This window comes from Cololabis saira, chromosome 10 (assembly GCF_033807715.1).
Source record: "Cololabis saira isolate AMF1-May2022 chromosome 10, fColSai1.1, whole genome shotgun sequence".
Lineage (NCBI taxonomy): Eukaryota > Metazoa > Chordata > Actinopteri > Beloniformes > Belonidae > Cololabis > Cololabis saira.
Genome location: NC_084596.1, coordinates 17,010,109 through 17,030,128, shown reverse-complemented (window position 1 = coordinate 17,030,128; position 20,020 = coordinate 17,010,109). Strand labels below are relative to the sequence as shown.

General features: G+C 42.0%; 1 protein-coding gene and 1 long non-coding RNA gene across 2 annotated transcripts in view; one reads left to right on the top strand and one right to left on the bottom strand.

Moving 5' to 3' along the window:
- Nucleotides 1-20,020, top strand: part of LOC133452490 (contactin-associated protein-like 4) — a 189,123-nt gene that overhangs the window by 16,076 nt on the left and 153,027 nt on the right. The gene's annotated exons all lie outside the window — the stretch shown is intronic.
- LOC133451883 (uncharacterized) lies at nt 12,699-13,864 on the bottom strand. Its single transcript, XR_009783218.1, has 5 exons — nt 13,774-13,864; nt 13,556-13,689; nt 13,381-13,470; nt 13,091-13,249; nt 12,699-13,006 (listed from the first exon to the last, which is right to left on the bottom strand). It is a non-coding gene; the product is annotated as an uncharacterized LOC133451883 (long non-coding RNA).

Sequence of the window (20,020 nt, the reverse complement as noted above, 5' to 3'; positions counted from 1 at the left end):
TTTATTTAATTTTTTATGCTTTAGAGTGTTTTCTTTTTCATCTGGAACGGCTGGCTTGTTGGCATCTTATTACTGGAAAACTAAGTGGATGAGGTCCTTGAGATGTCTCCAAACACCTCCTCACTTACACTCAATCTTTATTCTAAAAACTAGTTTGGGAATAACCTTTTTCAACAATTCTCCTCTGTATTTTGTCGTTTTATCGTCACATTATCATCTGACAAACCAAGAGACAAGTTTAAACTCTGAAGTGACAATGATAAAACGATGCAAATATATCTTTTTCTGTATCAGCTTAAAGTATAATGTTCCTTATCATCATCTTAAAAAAAACTCTCAGATTCAGACTCATTAGTTTATTTCAGTTTTCTTTTTTCTTTTTTAATCTACCCACTTAGCAGATTCAGAGCCACTGGAGCGCGTGCTGTAATCATAGCCTAATGACAGATTATCTAACGAAGGCTAAATGACTTTAATCCCAGCCTAATGACAGATAATACCACGGCACTCCCGCTATTTGTGTGTGTGTGTGTCAGCAGATTTGCATTATCAGACTTTTCCCTGGGTGCTGAAACACTGTTGACTCACTGGCGGTGGTGAGTCACCACACTCCCGCTCCGACTAATACAGTTAAAACTTTTTACAGAGTTTACTTTCTGCCTGCAAAGAGGAATCGAGGCGCCCTGTCCTGTTTCAAAGTCGAATTCGAGAGCTGGAAGGAGTCAGATGACTCACCGAGGAGGTTAAATTCAGATTAAACTTATTGATGGTAAAGATGTTGAACAGGCGCTTTCCTTTCTTTTGCACAATAGTGACCGCTCTGGAAGGTGTGGTTATCAACAACACGCTCACTATTTCAGCAAAAGTTTGATTATTCTGCTGCTGCAGGCTGAAGGGTCTTAATATGAGTTAGAATAAATTATTGAGACGCTGCAAACGGGATGGCAACAGCCTTTGCTGGGTGAGTAATAACATCCGGCACCTATCGGTCGCCTTTAGAAAGAGTTGCTTATTTAAGCTGTGGGGGCTCCAGGGGAATATTAGGCGAGCTTGATTAAATCTCTGCTCTTGAAGTATCCCTCATCTGCTCCAGGATTAATCTAGTAAATGCCGAGGATGGAGAGTGTAAATTTGAACTCATTTCAGCTGTTGCAGAGTCCTGTCTCATGGGAATTTATTGCCTTCTGGTACGCTGGCTGAGAGGAACAATACTATTGCCATTTGGAGTGAAAATGAGGTGAACGTGGTTTTATTTTGAACCTCCGGGTCATTTATGATTCATGAGAGGGCAGCATCATCAAAATCCAGGATAAGGAAAGGGGGGAAAGTAGCTGAGGATAAATGCACTTCATATTTCTTCTTTAGTGTCATTTATGGAAATGTGCGCAGGCTAAAAGGGAGCTATGAATGAGATCTGATGAAGTCAAGGTTACAAAGCAAATGGGAAGCCACCGGTCATGGATGTGGATTTATTAACTGAGGATTAGGCATTAAAGAGGGCACTGATGGAGGACTGCGCTACGTCCACGTGATCCGCTCTGGACCGGCGTGTGTTTGTGTAAGACCGTCTGCCACCCAAAACAATGAAGCCGTTTGTCAAACGCAGCCATCGGCATCAAATAGGACTTCTTGCTGCTTCACATATTGGCATTCATGTGTGGAGGTCACGATGCTTCGTCACCTCGTGACAGGTGGCTCAAACAGTAAATGGGTTTCACGCCGAGCCATGTGTTTGCAGCAGCTCATGTAGTCACTCTGACTGTCATAATTTGATATTGCTCTGGTGACATCAAACTTAACAAGTGAAACTGCAGTACTTACCAAGGTCACCATGCACTTTCATCCTCTATTACTGTAGAGATTAGTGTTTGATTGATTGTACGTTGAGGAAAACTCTCTGCAAACAGAATGTATATTCTTCCCGGATATGAGACGTGATCGCACTGATTAAAATAATGCAAACACACAAGAGCACATAAATCCTGCATTAATCAAAATATAACACCCTGTCGGAGTTTTCAACGAATTTCACAGCCCTAAGTACTTTCTGGATTACGTCAGTCGTGAAATGTTTGAGGATGACGAGACATGCAAATCGAAAGTTAAAAGTGCCAACATAAGAAACTGCACTTACCGGTATACTTTATTTAAAATTAACATTATGCTAACAAGCTCTTTTTTGGTGGTGCTGCATGGAGCTCTCAAGGAAACAGCAGAACAGCTGCTGTGCAGAGCTCTTGGTTTGTCCAGAGAAATGCACGCAGTAAAGATGAAGGTTAACAGAACATTTAAACCAAAATGATTGAGTTGAGTAGCCAGTTAGTGACTGTTGACGGCTTTGCAGTAAAAATCTGATGATCCAATGTTTAATTAGCAATTCAGCTACCATTTTAATTGTTTTGAATAGTGACTTACGGATGATTCTGTATGAGTCATCGCATAAACCCCTTCCCCATTGTGAATGGTTCGGTATCTTCTGTACCAGTGGGAGTGGCTGTGAACGTGAGAGTACCAGACCCGTTTAACGATGGAGAACTTCAGTAAAGTTAATGGGTCTGACGGATCAGGTTAATATAAATCAGCAAAGAAATGTTTTAAGTTTGAGGGATGATGATGTGACTATTTATCAGATTTTTGCTGACTGTGAAACTGCTCTCATTTCTTTCGGTGTGATCTGGTTTGGTGGTATGTGTATATATATATATATGTGTGTGTGTGTGTGTGTGTATGTGTATATATATATATATATATATATATATATATATATATATATATATATATATATATATATATATATATATATATATATATATATATATATATATATGTATATATACAGTGGGGAGAACAAGTATTTGATACACTGCCGATTTTGCAGGTTTTCCCACTTGAAAAGCATGTAGAAGTCTGTCATTTTTATCATAGGTACTCTTCAATTGTGAGTGACAGAATCTAAAAAAAAATCCAGAAAATCACATTGTATGATTTTTAAGTAATTCATTTGCATTTTATTGCATGACATAAGTATTTGATCACCTGTCAACCAGTAAGACTTCCGGCTCTCACAGACCTGTTAGTTCTTCTTTAAGAAGCCCTCCTGTTCTCCACTCCACTCCATACTTTTTTTTTTAGATTCCGTCACTCACAGTTGAAGAGTACCTATGATAAAAATTACAGACTTCTACATGCTTTTTCAAGTGGAAAAACCTGCAAAATCGGCAGTGTATCCAATACTTGTTCTCCCCACTGTATATATGTGTATATATGTATATATATATATATATATATATATATATATATATATATATATATATATATATATATATATATATATTTGTGTGTGTCTGTGTCTTACTTGTTCACAATCACAAGATATATTTAAGATTTTTCTTGCATGTAAAGTTTAAATTTAGACATAATTGGCAGCCGAAAGTTCAAAGTGATGAATATTGGTGGGCTGATTTGGAGTAGAAGAATGTTATTAGTAAATGTAAGAGGGTAAATTAATCATCTTTATTCATAGAAACATTTCCAGAAGTGAAAGACAGAGTTCTCCCTGCAATGCATTTAAATCAGGAAATTATACAATAATTAGATGTTATGATAAACCATATTCAACCACATTCAAATGTAGTAAAAGAAAGCAAAATAAAATATTTCATAGACGATTTGTAGACACTTGAATGTAAGACGTCACTGATAAATTTTGGTTTAAGATTCTGTACCTGTTCTTTTATGAAATGAAGTGCTGATGATGAAAAAAAGATCTGCCTCAGGGAGTCATAAACATGGCTGCCATCCATTGTCGCTGCACCTTCAGTATCCTCAGTGCCATTTGGCCTTTGTCCCTGTCCTCGCCCTGTTCTGATACTCTCTGAATGAGGTCAGCCTGTGAAAGGGCTTTTTTTCAGCATTGTTTGACCTCTATACACCAAGTTATGGAAGAGTTGACCTCCTGCTGGTCCCGTGATGCGAGCTGAATGTTGGATGCTGTTCGGCACAAACAGAAGGTGGGGATCATCAGTCTGATGTGTTTGTCCCTAATCTGGCATTTGCATTGCAAATGTGTCTGTATGCAGCAAAGGGAGCAAGATGTAGGTTCTCGTTTTCTTAACTTCTTAAGCGCTCTCCTGTGTTTTCCCCTCCTGTAATATTTATGTGAACTTCTAAATTTTACTTTTAAAACAAAAAGCACAGATTTTTCTTTGTTAAACTTTTGCCAAGTACCCCCCACTGTCTGGAGCAAGTGTTTCCTGAAGTAGCTCATTTTAATTAGTGCCTTCACTTTTTACCACAGGTCATTTAAAAGGTAATTTTGTGCCTTTTGAGCCTTTCCATTAGAGTGTGTTATGCAGCATTTATCTTTAGGTAAAAACAAAGGCTGTGGAGTTACAAAGCCCAAAGTCCACACAAAGAAAGTTGTTGTCTCCCACCAAAGACGCTGCTCCTGAGTGGGGAGGCTATAGCTCAGGTGCTACAGTGGCCGTCCTGCAGAGAAACGATAGCTGGTTTGATCCTCAACACCTCCATTCTGCATGTCTCCTTGGGGGGGATAGTGTGGTCCACATCGCTCCCTGATGTTTTGCTCACTGATAAAGACAAGTCAACACCACACAATGTTCAGTGTCATAATATTGTTGCATTGTGTAAACAACTTGGTATCCTTGTTATTGGGGGTCGGAAATCATATTGATCTGTAATGGAGTTTACACAGTACAAGATTTTCTGCAGATTAAACCTCTAAACTTGAATGTCTAGTCATTATGAGGCAGTTGGGCTGCTGCAATAGAATAGAATTAGTGGCCAAAGGCCAACGACCAACTTTCAGTCCAGTGCAAAAGTGAGAAAAACCGCTATTCCTGGACTGACCACTAGGGTCTGCCTCTAAAGGTTTGTCAATGTCCTTAGGGCTGGGGATCGATTCAAATGTCAAGAATCGATTCGATTCCAATTCTTAAGATTCAGAATCGATTATCAAGATTTGATTCGATCCGATTCCGATATTGATTTGGGTTAGTGTTATTAAAACTGTTTTTTGAGCTGTTGCATGAATTATATGACTCTAGTTATGCAAAATATTCATACTAGTATTATATTGAGATTAAACACCAAGTATTGGCAGCTAATGATGCTGTAAGGACCAATCAGCTCCCAGAATGCTGATAGAACTGCTTTCAGAAACATCGTGTGGGTCAGAATTACCAAACAGATCCAGGGAGGAAACAGAGACGGATGAAATCGGTTTTATTTTTTCCCACATTCCGTTTTTATTTGTTCCATTTTCGGTCTATTTTGGTTTTTAATTTTTGAGCATTTGGTTTTTAGCATTTTTTGCAAATGTAACCCCAAGACAGTATATAAAGTAATGAAATATAGACAATGTATGCAATTATAACCTAACACTTTAATGTTTTCATACCTTTAAACATATTTAAAGGCAAAAACATGGCACCAGTTATTCTCGTGTCCAACAAAACATTCCTTTTTTCGGGATAAACAAAAAAATAACCAAAGGTTGTAATGTAATGATGAAAAAAAATACATAAATAAATAAAAGAAAGGAAAAAAAAAATAAAAAAAAAACAAAAAAAATAAAAAAAATCGATCTTTAGAAATATGAATCAATTTTTAGGAATTAATATGAGAATCGATTTAGAATTGGGAAATCGATTTTTTTCAACACAGGCCTAAATGTCCTTTGTCCTTCATGTTAATATGTCCAACTTTATGGTAGAAATAACATTATTTACAGTCTGATCAGCTTAATAACTTTGTACTAGTCTATTATTGTGACTCACTTGAAAATTAGATCCCATTTTTCTTTTGGCAAAATAAGAGCAGACCCCAGTGATTTCCAAGGGTTCACATACTTTTGTATTTAGATGAGCGCACTACCATAGATTAGTGTGGCACGGCTTCACTGTCTCAGTCCAAGTTCTCAAGTGCCCTGTTTTCATGGAGGACACATGCTGAGCAGGGTTTAATGTTCTCTCGGTTGTGTCCTCTTTATGAACTGAGTGACCACAGCCCTGCAGCTGCTGATGAGGAGAAACGGGGCGCGTCGGTTTGCATCAGAGAAGACGACGGAACAGAGTCAGTGGCCAGTTTAGGAGGAACAAGACGGATTTTCAGAGAAACAAGGCAGCGCTAAATCAGGGCTGTGAATTCTGTGACGAAAGGGAGACGTGGAGAGTCCGAGTTGCTCTGGAGGAAGAATGATGAGAGTATCGAGCAGTATGAAGTCCAGAGGAATAAACCTCTGCGGTCAGAGACTGCAGGCTGTCTACTTTGTTTGTCACAAGCGCAGTGACATTTTTTGCCCTGCCTTTTTCATTTTATCCCTCGCTGACTCTGCTGTGTTTGTACAGGGGCCACCATCTGCTCTCTGGGTGCTTTGCATCCTCGAGATTAGGCTTAATGAGGGTAGCAAGGAGGAAGAAAAGTGAGGACGTACTCAAAATGGCAGAAAACTCAGTAACTGGATAAAGAAACGGGTTGCAGAGTAGGACTGTGGTGGAAGAGAAGGAATTGGATGAGTAAAAAGTGGCATAGAACAGTGTTGTCTAGCTAATAGCTCCCTGCTGTGACATTACCAACTTTTTTCTGCAATTTCACCCCTGCTGGCTTTTTAAGGGAGTGTGACTGTGCTCTATTATACCTCCACTTTTAAACAACCTCGAGAGTAGCACGTTTTTGCAAGCCACCAGTGCCATAAATATTGAAGTCCAGACAGAAAGGGAATTTTTAAGGAAGAGCCTTTTACTGAGAGGGATTTGATCTCTCTGAATTCATGTTGGTGTCACTCCTACCAATTAAGTTATATCTGATGCAAAGAGAAATCAAGGTCCTCTTCTTTCTTTGGCTCATTATGGTGATTTAAATCTAATCGCGTCTGACTGTGCGCTGCAGATGCTGAGGACGTGAAAACGGGCAGCGTATCGGAGCTGCGATGTTGTACACCAAACGTCCCGAAACTTTGCTTCAGGCGAAATTAAACGCCGGCAGTATTTTTTACATTGAGGACGGATCAATTGATGTGTAAAGAGAAGAGAGTTCTTAGTGATGAAGCCCACGTGATTATTACAAACCCCACTGTGCGTTTTTGCCTTTTCTTTTCTTTCATTACTTATTTTATTTCTCAGTCGGACTCCAGAGGTCCCGAGGTTCATCAAGTAGATGTTCTTGTTATGTTTCCATCACTGCTGTTTTGTGCACATTTAAGTATCACTTCAAAAATATTGGTACAAACGGTATAATAACAATTTTTTCGTCTTTGCATATCCATGTATTGGATCATATGACCAGCTTGCAGATGAAAATTTGGTTTAGATTAATTTTTTATTAGCCAGTATATGTTCAGTTCATTACAGCCCTGTGGGACATAGATACACCTTTATTGTCTAGTTTATTTTCTCCACTACTTATTCATTAAAATGTGCCTAACTTGTGCTTGAATTCCTTTGCAACGGTGCCAAAAATGTCTCTGTAAATTTGTTCGACAGTGAAAAAGACATGTTTGAAGGGGCACTGACTGAGGGTAAGCTTTTAAAGCTTTTAAAGATCAACCACACGCAAATATCTGAATTTCATTCACTGTGCAACCAGAGCTCCAGATAGGTTTCAGAGGTTGACCAGTCACATTACAAAATAAATTCAAACCGAACACCAATAAAACTGAATTTTTGTGTAGAGACTTTTATCAGCTTGTAGATAAAATACTTCAAGTTCCAGCGAAAGATTACTTTTAAGTCAGGCAGAGGAGTTTTGTGTGTAATACTGGTCTATCTATGCTACCGGCTAATGTTCACTGTACTGTAATCACCAACAACTTCATCTGCAGCATCATTCAGAGGAAGCATCATGGGATTCATGGGATGCTGTATTGGAGTTGGACTGGTCGGTTCCATATTATCCATTTTTCCAAAGAAATACAACATTTGGTCCTGTTTCCCATACTGCAGACTGTTCTCATGGTAAACCATGCAGAGTGGTGAAGAGTGGTCTCGAAGCCTGTCGCTGTAACTCTGGACATGTTGTGTCTTACTTTGCAACATATTTAGACTTTTTCTGCAAAGTTATTTCCCATTAAAAATATTTTTTGGGCAACATTTTGCTGCACCGGTTTGGATGCTGTGCTGCTTAAAGGATGTTTGCTGGTAATTCTGGCACTTTTCAACTGTTATGATGTTGGATATAATGTAATGTGACTTCAGTCAGTTGTTTTCATACGAGAGCAGCTGATCCGGCTTTCCAAATCCAAAATTAACGCACAGAAAATCAAAAAAAGTAGTTGACGAGAGCACATTGGAGATTTGTGGAAGTAAATAAAATGGTAGGCAGGAAGAGGAAATTTGAACCTTTTCCTGGAAATCACTACTGACTGAAGATGTGTACGATGTGTTTAATTGAGACATGTTGGACTCCAACAGCCTCCTAACTGGCTTTCAAATGGAAACATCAAGACTGCAAAGATCAGCAAGGCTAATGGTGAGTTTCCACTGCCTGCAACAAATCGCTTGCAACCTATTCCTATTCTATGGAAAGCAACAAGGCATGCTTATTGCCTACGCACAGACCCTTGGGAAGGCAACATGTCTGGGGCGCTCTGGGCAGCGTCTCAAAAAGCAAACTCAACTTTATGGTAGGGCTGTGCGATTAATCAATTTTAAATCTAAATCGGATTTATTAATCACAATCGATGTTAAAAAAAGGAAAATCGGAAAATCGATTTTTTGCAGCTGGCTGCATTACAGACAGAGCCCGTCTAGTCATCTTTGTTTGGTCAAGAAAATTGTAAATGTTGTCACTTTACTAAACTCAAGGAGGATTTACAGTATCTTTCAATTGCACTTCATTCCCAATAGGGACATTTGTTTGCTATTTTTCTTCAAAAATAAAGATAAAATATTTGAAACAATTTATTCAGAATCAGAAAAAGCTTTATTGCCAGGTCAGACATAAATCAGACGAGAGAACTTGACTCCGGTTTACACCGATGGCACCATTAATACGGACGCCATTCCATTGTCTTTTGTAGTTTTACCAAAAAAATCGAAATCGAAATCGAAAATCGGGTTTTCAGAGAAAAAAATCTGGATTTTATTTTTGTCCAAAATCGCCCAGCCCTACTTTATGGGAAAGAGGGCATCCGGCGCCAGGCTGTTATCTAATGGCACTTTTCCACTAGTACCTACTCATCGCGCCTCTACTCGCCAAGCCCCCGTCTTACGCTTTTCTACTACGGGTTGAGGCCGCTGGAGGCGTGCCGAGTAGATATTTTTTCTGTATCTATTCTGCCGAGGTTCTAAGCGTGCTGAGTCGGCCCTGTATCTGACGTCATCACACTACAGGCCACCGATTGGTCGGGGGCGGGGCCGTCAGAGGTTTGAGTCAGGAAGCGGGAGTCAGTGAAAGAGCGACTCACGGTTCACTGCGATTTTATTCAACAGGCAATGGCAGCGCAAACGTCTGTTTCGTGATCCAACTCTGAGATGCAGATGTTCATAAACCTGGTGGCTGAGGAGAGAATTAAAAAGGGATCTAGACGGGCGATAAGGAACGACCAGATCCACCAGGAGCTCTGTCACTTCTCAGCCGCTCGCGGCTCTCAGCTGATTTCTCATCAGCGCGACACAGACAAACAAAAAAAAGTGTCGCCGCTTGAAGCTTCTTTCACTCTCATTTTTAACTTGATATCGAACACAAGTCACAGACCAAGCAGCACATATATCATCTCCTCCAGGTTCTACATCTTCAGTGTTGTCTTCTCCGTTTAGATCACGCAATCAAATACGTCACAGCAGCTTCACTCCAATGCGCCCACTTCTCACCTGGGTGTCTAAAAACAAACGAGTCGAGGCGTGGCGCGCTGAGTAGGTACTAGTGGAAAAGTGCCATAATCAAAGCTGATGTCGCTCTCTGCATCTGGAAGATTCTGGTTTGTTGCTCTAGTGGAGTGTTATTACTCCTAAAACAACATGGAGGAAAGGTTACACATGGCTGTAGTAAGTTTCCTCTGTTCTATGATCCTCTACTGCCTGCAGTTTTTTGGTCTTTTTGGTCTAGTGGCCCTTTATTCAAAGTGTACAGACAGGAAGGAGGTAGCGAGAGAATGGGGATGACATGCAGCAAAGGTGCACAGGCTGGGATTTGAACCTGCCGCTGCTTAACCCACTACGCCACCAAGCGGCTCTGGGTCACATAATTTAATGAACTAAAAAGTTTATTATTTTCCGTGACTGTCTGGTTGAGTTACATTTGTATGTATTGATTCATTAGGTTAGGGGCTTACGGTCAATGGTAAACACGAAATCGTTCCTTCAGTGGACGTGCAACCTAAAAGAGGAGGCAGTTCTTGCTAACAGATGGTTTAGTCTTGGACCTGTTAAGCTGGATTTATACTTCTGCATCAAAGCTACACCGTAGCTATAGCACATGTGTGAACATGATGGCGTAGTCAACATCATAGGCAATGGTGTAGTCTTGCGTGCACCTCTCTCCAAATGTAACTTCACTTAGCACCGATGCTATTTGCAAGAAATGTGGTGGATGGGTTTGTCCCTCTTGGTTTCTCAATTTCCAGCCACTTCTTCTTTGTCATTTCCCAGTCGGGTAGAACAATAGCTTGCTGCAGTGCGTGTAAAAGAGACTGATGCTCACCATTTATTAGCTCCAACTTCATTTGTTCTGCTGCTACGTCTGAGGGACGTACAGAATGTAAACATAAGGAAACTTGGCACTGTGAGCTACGATGCTGCAGAAAAAGTTGCCTGGAGGTGTAAATTCAGAGCAAACCAACAAAAACACAGAATAGACAGCGTAGGCGCAGTGCTTGGGCTACGTGCACAGCTGCTACGCAGTAAGTATAATGTAGGTTTTACCGTGAAGGACCATCTCTTCATGCGGTTCCAAAAACAGCCTTTGAATTGAAGGACAGGCGATGCTGGGAAAGCATAAGTGGCAGAACAGAAATAGCCATTTCCACACTAAGTGAATGGAAATAAAGTAAAACTTACAGTACTAAAACTTGCTCTTAATCTTCATGACTTTGCATAAAGGACGGAGCCTCTAACCTTAATGGCACTTAAAAATATTCAACAGTGTGTTATTTCTGTAACTGAATGAATAAATCTTAGTGGCTGTTTAATGTCTGAGAAATGATGGCACAACGTCATCTTCTCTAGGACATGTTTGAATTTTACAAATGACACTTGATCAAAAATGTACATCTTAAAGCAGCTCATTTGAATTGCTTGACTTTGCATAATCAGCTAAGAGTAAGTCAGATTGCTAGACCGGTGTTTTGTCAGGGCACTCTAACTTTATTATCTTCACGTTGTAGCGACCCAGCTGATCTGACGATCTGTCATTAAATAATCCAGCCGTTCACGCCCCTTTCCATGCAACCAATGAGAACACGCCAACACCCCTGCAAATTACTTCAAAACACACCCATCCACTCTTGTCAGACCTGCGGTAAAACACAGCCAAAGACACAACTAGTGTTGACACCACTAATATTGACTGATCTTACCTGCTACGGGAAGTCCTTGTCCTTAAAGCCATTGTGCATTGAAGCCCACGGTAAGAACCTCCTGAGCATCTAGCAGTTACGAGCATATTTCAATTATAACCCTTGGTAAAAATAAGCCTTACTGAATCCACAGAGTTCCTAGCTCCATGACTGCTTTGTCCCCCAGACTGACCAGACTTTGCTGACGGGAGGTACAGTGTCTTGTTTTATTTTGTCTTTAAAATCATTTCACCATGTGGTGTGTTTACCTGACACTGTTTCCTGGTTGCCCGTAGGGTGGGGATCCGCGGAAAAACCCGGACCGGATCTAATTTTTGTATACTGGAATACACAGTCGGGGATCGGGAGTGGAATGACCGGAATTCCGGGATTATATGGAATGGACTGAAATACAAAGAAACAAACGGAAACTTGTGTTGTGTCTTGTCTGAATAATTGTTTCTTTATTGTATGTTGGTTATTTTGGAGCACTATCACATTGTTGTACGGGTTGAAGGTCTGTTTATTTTTGAGTTGAAAGTTATTTTTATTTGTCAGACGTGACTCTGACTGGCACCCCTTAGACCAGCCCGTTACAAAGTGGCACCCCACGTTTAAAAGACACCCACACCCTGGTTTTCACAAAAAAAGAGAAAAATAAATAGAAAAAAAAAAAGAATAATAAGTAAATAAAAAAAATAAAATAAAATAAAGAGGATTGTTTAAGAACAACCTGCAGAACACAGTCAAGATGGAAGATACTGGGTTGGATGGTGACGGTGGTGGTTCTGGATTCAACTGCTTTGGCATTTCCTGCTCTGCTGGGGTTGGATTTCGTGTTTTTCACGGGAATGCAGATTGATGTGGCAGGAGGGACGTACTGGTTCCGGGAAGATGACAAGAGGAGGTTTTTTTTCTGTGCAGCGGCCTCTCCGCTGGGGGAGGGGGAGTCTGGCAACACTGTTGCTTTATTTTCCGTGGAAGCTCCATCGGCCTATGCACTATTCCCTCCACAGACCTTTGGGGAAGACTCACAATTGTTCCAGCAGGCCATCCAGGAGGCTCATCTGCAGGAACAGGGAAAAATCCAGTTAGAGACTTTGTTGTATAATAACACTGATGTTTGCACAACTAAAGTGGGACGCACTGACCTGTTGAAACATCCAATATTCCTCACTTATCCCATTCCCATTCAACAGAAACCTTATCGTGTCTCCCCTCCGAAGCTGAAGGTGATGAAGGAGCTCCTCGATGACATGCTACGGGAGGATGTCATTGAACCTTCTTGCTCGGCTTGGGCTTCTCCGGTGGTGTTGATTCCCCGGAAGATTGGAAAACCAAGATTTTGTGTGGATTACCGGAAAGTGAATGAAAACACCATCACTGATGCCTACCCCATTCCCACCATCCAGGAAATCCTGGATAACCTCGCAGGTGCTGCAGTTTTCTCTTCACTGGATCTGAATAGTGGGTACTGGCAGGTGGAAATGGATCCTGAGGTGCGAGAAATCACAGCTTTCACCTGCCCTCTGGGTCTGTTTCAATTTAAAGTCATGCCATTTGGACTGAAGAACGCACCTGCAACCTTCCAAAGACTTATGGAGAGAGCCCTAGGAGAACTGAAAGGCTTGATCTGCTTCGTCTATCTGGACGACATCATAATTTTCTCCCCCTCCTGGGAGCAGCATTTTGGTGATGTACAATCTGTCCTTGACAAGCTGCGAAGAGCTGGCCTCTCTGTAAATATGAAAAAAAGCAAACTGTTTAGGACATCTCTGAAATTCTTGGGGCACATCGTATCAGCTGATGGAGTACACGTTGACCCGGACAAGACAGAAGCAGTGCGCAACTTCCCCGTTCCTACTAACCTGAAAGCGGTACAGAGGTTCCTTGGAATGGCGGGGTGGTATCATCGGTTCGTTCCCAATTTTTCACGGATCGCGGAGCCACTCAATGCCCTGAAGAAAAAAGGAGCCAGGTTCCTCTGGTCACCTGCCTGCCAAGCCGCATTTGACACACTTAAAGAACATCTGGTCAACCCACCTGTCCTTGGACACCCAAACTTCAAGGCTCCTTTTGTGGTGTACACGGATGCCAGCGAGGTAGGGCTTGGAGCCGTGATGGTCCAGAAGTCAGATTTGGGAACAGAGGAAGTCCTCGCTTTTGCCAGCCGCAACCTGAATCCAGCTGAGAGGAATTACTCTGCCACCGAACTGGAATGCTTGGCTGTGGTGTGGGCTCTGGAGAAGTGGAGGACTTACCTGGAAGGACGACTCTTCACAGTGGTCACTGATCATGCCTCTCTCCTGTGGGTGTTTAAAACCACCAAACCCAGCACTCGGCTCATCAGGTGGGCCCTCCGGCTGCAAGAATTCACCTTCACAGTGGAATACAGGAAAGGGAAATATAACACCGTGCCCGATGCCCTTTCTCGAGCTCCAACAGGAGATCACCCCTCTCTACCTGTGTGTGTGCTTCTGTCATATCTGCCTCCTCAGGACCGTCGAAAGAGCTTCCTCTCTCCATCGAGGCCTTATGGAAGGCACAGCAGGAGGACTCTGAATGCCAGGCCCTATATCGAAAGATTGTGGAAAATGACAAGGTCACCATTAACTCCAATACTACTCTTTGCATAATGGAGGATCTCATCTATCGTGTGGTCACCCTCCCCTACAAAACCATCTACCAGCTCTACATACCTCCCAGCTTCAGAGAGCAGCTTCTGGACTATTTCCACCAGGACCCCCTCTCTGGTCATCTTGGGAGGCATAAAACCTACCGGAGACTGCAACATCTGGTCTACTGGCCGCAGCTGAGCCTGGATGTACGGCATCATGTGCAGAACTGCCAAGTTTGTCAAGCCTACAAACCTGAAAACCGCAGACTGGCTGGCAAGCTGCAGCAAACTCTGGTCCAACGTCCCTGGGAGATGCTGGGCATGGACTTGATGGGGCCATTTCCCAAGAGCTCAAAACAAAATATGTACCTCCTGGTTTTTGTGGACTATTATTCCAAATGGGTGGAATTATTCCCCTTGCGAAAGGCCACGGCAGAAACCATATCTCAGGTGCTGGTGAAAGACATCTTAACCAGATGGGGCCTCCCAGATTTCCTTCTGTCTGATCGTGGTTCACAGTTCATCTCTTCAGTCTTCCAAACAGTGTGCAGGACCTGGAATGTGGGACACAAATTAACCTCAGCATATCATCCCCAGACCAACCTTACTGAGAGAGTGAGCCGTACCTTAAAAGCCATGATTGCTTCCTATGTCGGGAACCAGCACAAGCACTGGGACAAATACCTCGCAGAGTTCCGCTTCGCCATCAATTCCGCCGTCCAGGAGTCCACTGGGGTCTCGCCTGCAGAGCTGAATCTCTGTCGCCCCTTGAGAGGACCCCTGGATGTTGTGCTACAACCCAGAGAGTCTGCGCCAGACACCCCTGCTTATGCTAAGGTTGTCCAGCTGGAAGATCTGAGTGCCTTTGTCACAAAGAACCTAGACTCTGCGCGACGTCGGCAGAAAAGAAACTACGACAAAACTCGGCGAGACATTGAGTTTCAGCCATCAGACAGAGTTTGGACCCGAGCCCATCCACTCTCCAAAGCCGAAAAATCCTTCACTGCGAAGCTAGCCCCTAAATGGCAAGGCCCTTATAGAGTGGTGCAGCAAGTTGGACCGGTTAATTACCAGGTGGTTCTGGAGGATTCAGGGCAGGACCTGAAGGTTGTCCATGTTTCCCGGCTGAAGCCCTGCTACCCCTCTGCGCAAGAGTTGGAGGAGCAAGAGCGTAAGCGCCTGTTGGACATCTTTCTCGAAGACTCAGAGGAAGAGGACTTCCTGGGGTTCCCGGACACCACCTTCTCTGCTTCCCGGGGTGAATGGGATGGATCTGGAGGACGACAAGAGGATGACTACAGCAGCCTTACCCTTGGTCGGCTTTCATTAAAGGGGGAGGAGTGTAGCGACCCAGCTGATCTGACGTCATTAAATAATCCAGCCGTTCACGCCCCTTTCCATGCAACCAATGAGAACACGCCAACACCCCTGCAAATTACTTCAAAACACACCCATCCACTCTTGTCAGACCTGCGGTAAAACACAGCCAAAGACACAACTAGTGTTGACACCACTAATATTGACTGATCTTACCTGCTACGGGAAGTCCTTGTCCTTAAAGCCATTGTGCATTGAAGCCCACGGTAAGAACCTCCTGAGCATCTAGCAGTTACGAGCATATTTCAATTATAACCCTTGGTAAAAATAAGCCTTACTGAATCCACAGAGTTCCTAGCTCCATGACTGCTTTGTCCCCCAGACTGACCAGACTTTGCTGACGGGAGGTACAGTGTCTTGTTTTATTTTGTCTTTAAAATCATTTCACCATGTGGTGTGTTTACCTGACACTGTTTCCTGGTTGCCCGTAGGGTGGGGATCCGCGGAAAAACCCGGACCGGATCTAATTTTTGTATACTGGAATACACAGTCGGGGATCGGGAGTGGAATGACCGGAATTCCGGGATTATATGGAATGGACTGAAATACAAAGAAACAAACGGAAACTTGTGTTGTGTCTTGTCTGAATAATTGTTTCTTTATTGTATGTTGGTTATTTTGGAGCACTATCACATTGTTGTACGGGTTGAAGGTCTGTTTATTTTTGAGTTGAAAGTTATTTTTATTTGTCAGACGTGACTCTGACTGGCACCCCTTAGACCAGCCCGTTACAACGTCCACATGAGTGCAAAAATCCTGTCCCTGAGCACAATTGTGCACATTATGAATTCTGGCTTTTTGTTGGCTATGTTGAAACAGCTGCACTTTGAAAAGGCTACTACCCCTAAAAACTGGATATCCAGTGTATCCAAAAAGGCACTTTGTATATTTTTCATCTCTTTGACAGAAAGTAAAGCACAAGAAAGATGTGACCACCAGGGGGCAGAATCTCCTGTTCTCATGACAGGAGGTGCATATGATTATGAATATTTTGACAGTGGCTCTGATAGTATTTATATGTGTTGGTCTTCCTTGTGCTAGTTGTACTAGTATGCAAGGATTCACTGTGATTTCTCACCAGGTTGGTGTTTTGATTGTATGCTGTACTTATAACCCAAGCTCGACTGTCTTCAGTCCAAAGTCACTTCCTTTTTGTACAATCCAAATCATTCCCTGTCTGTCTTTACTTTGAAAATATGGTTTAAAATATTATGAATTCACCACAGCTCTAAGCAAAGCATCCTGCAGGTGGTTCATTCAAGTGATATTGTCCAAGAACTGCAGGCTCCCTCACCCAGCACATGGGTGGCATTCACTGGTTTGCACTGGTTGCAGATTCTCCCTTGCATTTTACTTTGCATTGGCCCTGTTGCATTTGCAGACTCTGAACTTTGGAATTATGTCATCAGCACCATTCCACACCAAATGAGAGCAGCGCATGACAATAAAATGTGAATTTTATTGTCATGCATTTATTGTCAGCCCCTGGTGTCCGACACAATAAAGTGGACAGTAACCACCTCTCCCCCTTCCCCCTTCTTCTTCCATCGCCCCACTCTCTTCCCCTTTCAGTGCATTGACACCATTGTGCAACAGCTAACTTTATAACTTTAATTTATTGAGGATTTCCCCAACGGCTTCTGATATTTTGCATATTTGTCATTTGGCAGTGGCTCTTTGAAGTGTTGGAAAGCATCTTCGTTTTCACGTAACAGTCGAGTGCCAACAAGCGACTGCTGACTGGTCCCTAATTTAGCCAGATCAGTCTGCAAGCTCAAAGACTAACAAAGCACCTCTCGAGATAGTCAATATAATTGAAATATGTCTTCATAACACTCTGAAGGATCTTCTTGCGAGGTAAGACATGAACCACAGGAGGACAGATCTTGAAATGCCAAGCGTTGACAGTGTGGAGAGGAGGATGTGGTGGTTGACTGTGTCAAAGGCAGCAGACAGGTCAAGCAGTATGAGGACTGAGGATAGATCAGCAGATCTGGCAGCCCGTAGTGACTCAGTAACTGACAGAAGAGCAGTTTCAGTTGAGTGGCCTAAAGCCAGACTGATGTGGATCATACAGGCAGTTGCCGTGAAGGAACTGTGAGACCTGACTGAAGACGGCTCGTTCGATAATTTTAGACATGAATGGGAGCAGTGAGACTGGCCGGTAGTTTTCAACCTGGGCAGGGTTGAGTGTAGGTTTTTTCAGCAGTGTGGTGACCAGAGCTTGTTTGAAAGCAAAGGGAAAGATGCCAGATTTAAGAGAAGAGTTGATAATGTGAGTTATTGCCGATTCTACAGTAAGTAAAATGTTCTGAAGGATGTCGGTAGGAACAGGATCAAGGGGACAGGTCGTTGGTTTTGAGCCGACTAGAAGTTTAGAGACTTCATCCTCATTTTGAGCCAGGAAGGAGCAGAGAGAGGCGCCAGTAGCCGGTTGGAGTGGGCAGAGATGGACAGGCTCAGAGAATCGGTTACTGATAGTAGCAACCTTTTCAGTAAAGTAGGACGCAAAGTTTTCTCCAGACAACCCAGTTGAGCAGGTGGTGGAGAGAGAAAAGAGTTAAACGCCATGAACAGTTGCCGGGAGTTGGGAGCATTTTGGATTTTGTTCTGGTAAAAGGCTTCTTGGCAGCCTTTAAGCTGGATGTGTTTTTGTCCGTACTCAGACAAGTCAGTGTGCTCTAGGGATGGGCGGTATGGACAAAAAAATGTATCAAGATAATTTCTGGCATTTATCCCAATAACGATAAAAGAATACCAATACAAAATCATCAACGGGAATCTTTCTTTCTTTCTTTCTTTCTTTCTTTCTTTCTTTCTTTCTTTCTTTCTTTCTTTCTTTCTTTCTTTCTTTCTTTCTTTCTTTCTTTCTTTCTTTCTTTCTTTCTTTCTTTCTTTCTTTCTTTCTTTCTTTCTTTCTTTCTTTCTTTCTTTCAGGCTCATTTCTTTCTTCTTTCTTTCTTTCTTTCTTTCTTTCAGGCTCATTTCTTTCTTCTTTCTTTCTTTCAGGCTCATTGCTTTCTTCTTTCTTTCTTTCAGGCTCATTTCTTTCTTCTTTCTTTCTTTCATGCTCATTTCTTTCTTTCTTTCTTTCATGCTCCTTTCTTTCTTTCTTTCTTTCTTTCTTTCTTTCTTTCTTTCTTTCTTTCTTTCATGCTTCTTTCTTTCATGCTCCTTTCTTTCTTTCTTTCTTTCTTCTTCTTTCTTTCTTTCTTTCATGCTCATTTCTTTCTTTCTTTCTTTCTTTCTTTCATGCTCATTTCTTTCTTTCTTTCTTTCAGGCTCATTTCTTTCTTCTTTCTTTCTTTCAGGCTCACTCATTTCTTTCTTTCTTTCTTTCTTTCTTTCAGGCTCATTTCTTTCTTTCTTTCTTTCAGGCTCATTTCTTTCTTCTTTCTTTCAGGCTCACTCATTTCTTTCTTTCTTTCTTTCTTTCTTTCTTTCAGGCTCATTTCTTTCTTTCTTTCTTTCTTTCTTTCTTTCTTTCAGGCTCATTTCTTTCTTTCTTTCTTTCTTTCTTTCTTTCTTTCTTTCTTTCTTTCTTTCTTTCTTTCTTTCTTTCTTTCAGGCTCATTTCCTCAATGTATCGTTTTTACCGTGAGATGACAAATTCTTACCCTGGGGATTTTTTTTGACGGTTTATCGTGAACGGTAAAATATCACCCATTCCTAGTGTGCTCTTTGGATTGGCGCCACTTTCTTTCTGTTGCCCTAAGTCCAGCTCTGTGGTCCCTCAGAACCTCTGTGAGCCATGGACTGGGAGGTTTCTGTCCAGCTGGTTTGGACACCAGAAGACAGATTTTATCCAGAGAGGAGGCGAGTGAGGAGCAGAGTGTTTCTGTCGCCTCATTAACAGATAGTGTGGGAAAGTCTGAGAGGGAAGGGTTACGTTTGCAACTTCAACTCGAGAAGGAAAATTGGACTCAGATCTCTCTGGATGACGCTTTTATCCTGTGCTAGTGTTCTTTGTTTTACACCCAGCTGTGACAATATATTTAACATTCACCTGTGCTGTCAAACCACACTTTCTTTTGAATATTTTTCTCTTGCAGAAATCGCTCATGTGTTACTGTTTAATGAGCTCCGAAATAGTTATTCTGTACAGACATCCACATCAGCTTAAACAAACTGAACCGAATTAGCAAATACAGAATCCCCAACAAGTTAATGAATCAACTCAAATATCAAACAAAAAACGCATCTCGTCCTCTCATTGCAATCCAAGCACTATATCGACTGTTGCAGAGCTTGAAAATAGACACTATCCTGCTTCAAGCATTCATTTGCATAAAAAAATAGTTTGTAGTATAACTTCTTGTACCACAGCATTGCAGAGTTTTCAATTTTATGAATCCCCAGTGTCCAACTCAATGTTTCCTTTTTGAAATAAATTAGATTTACAGAGGCACTCGGGTGATGTGGAAATCCGCGTGCTGTGTATTTCATTTGAATGACAGAATAGAATTACATTTTCTACCAAACAGTTTGTCTTTCTCTTCTTTCCCATGGAGACT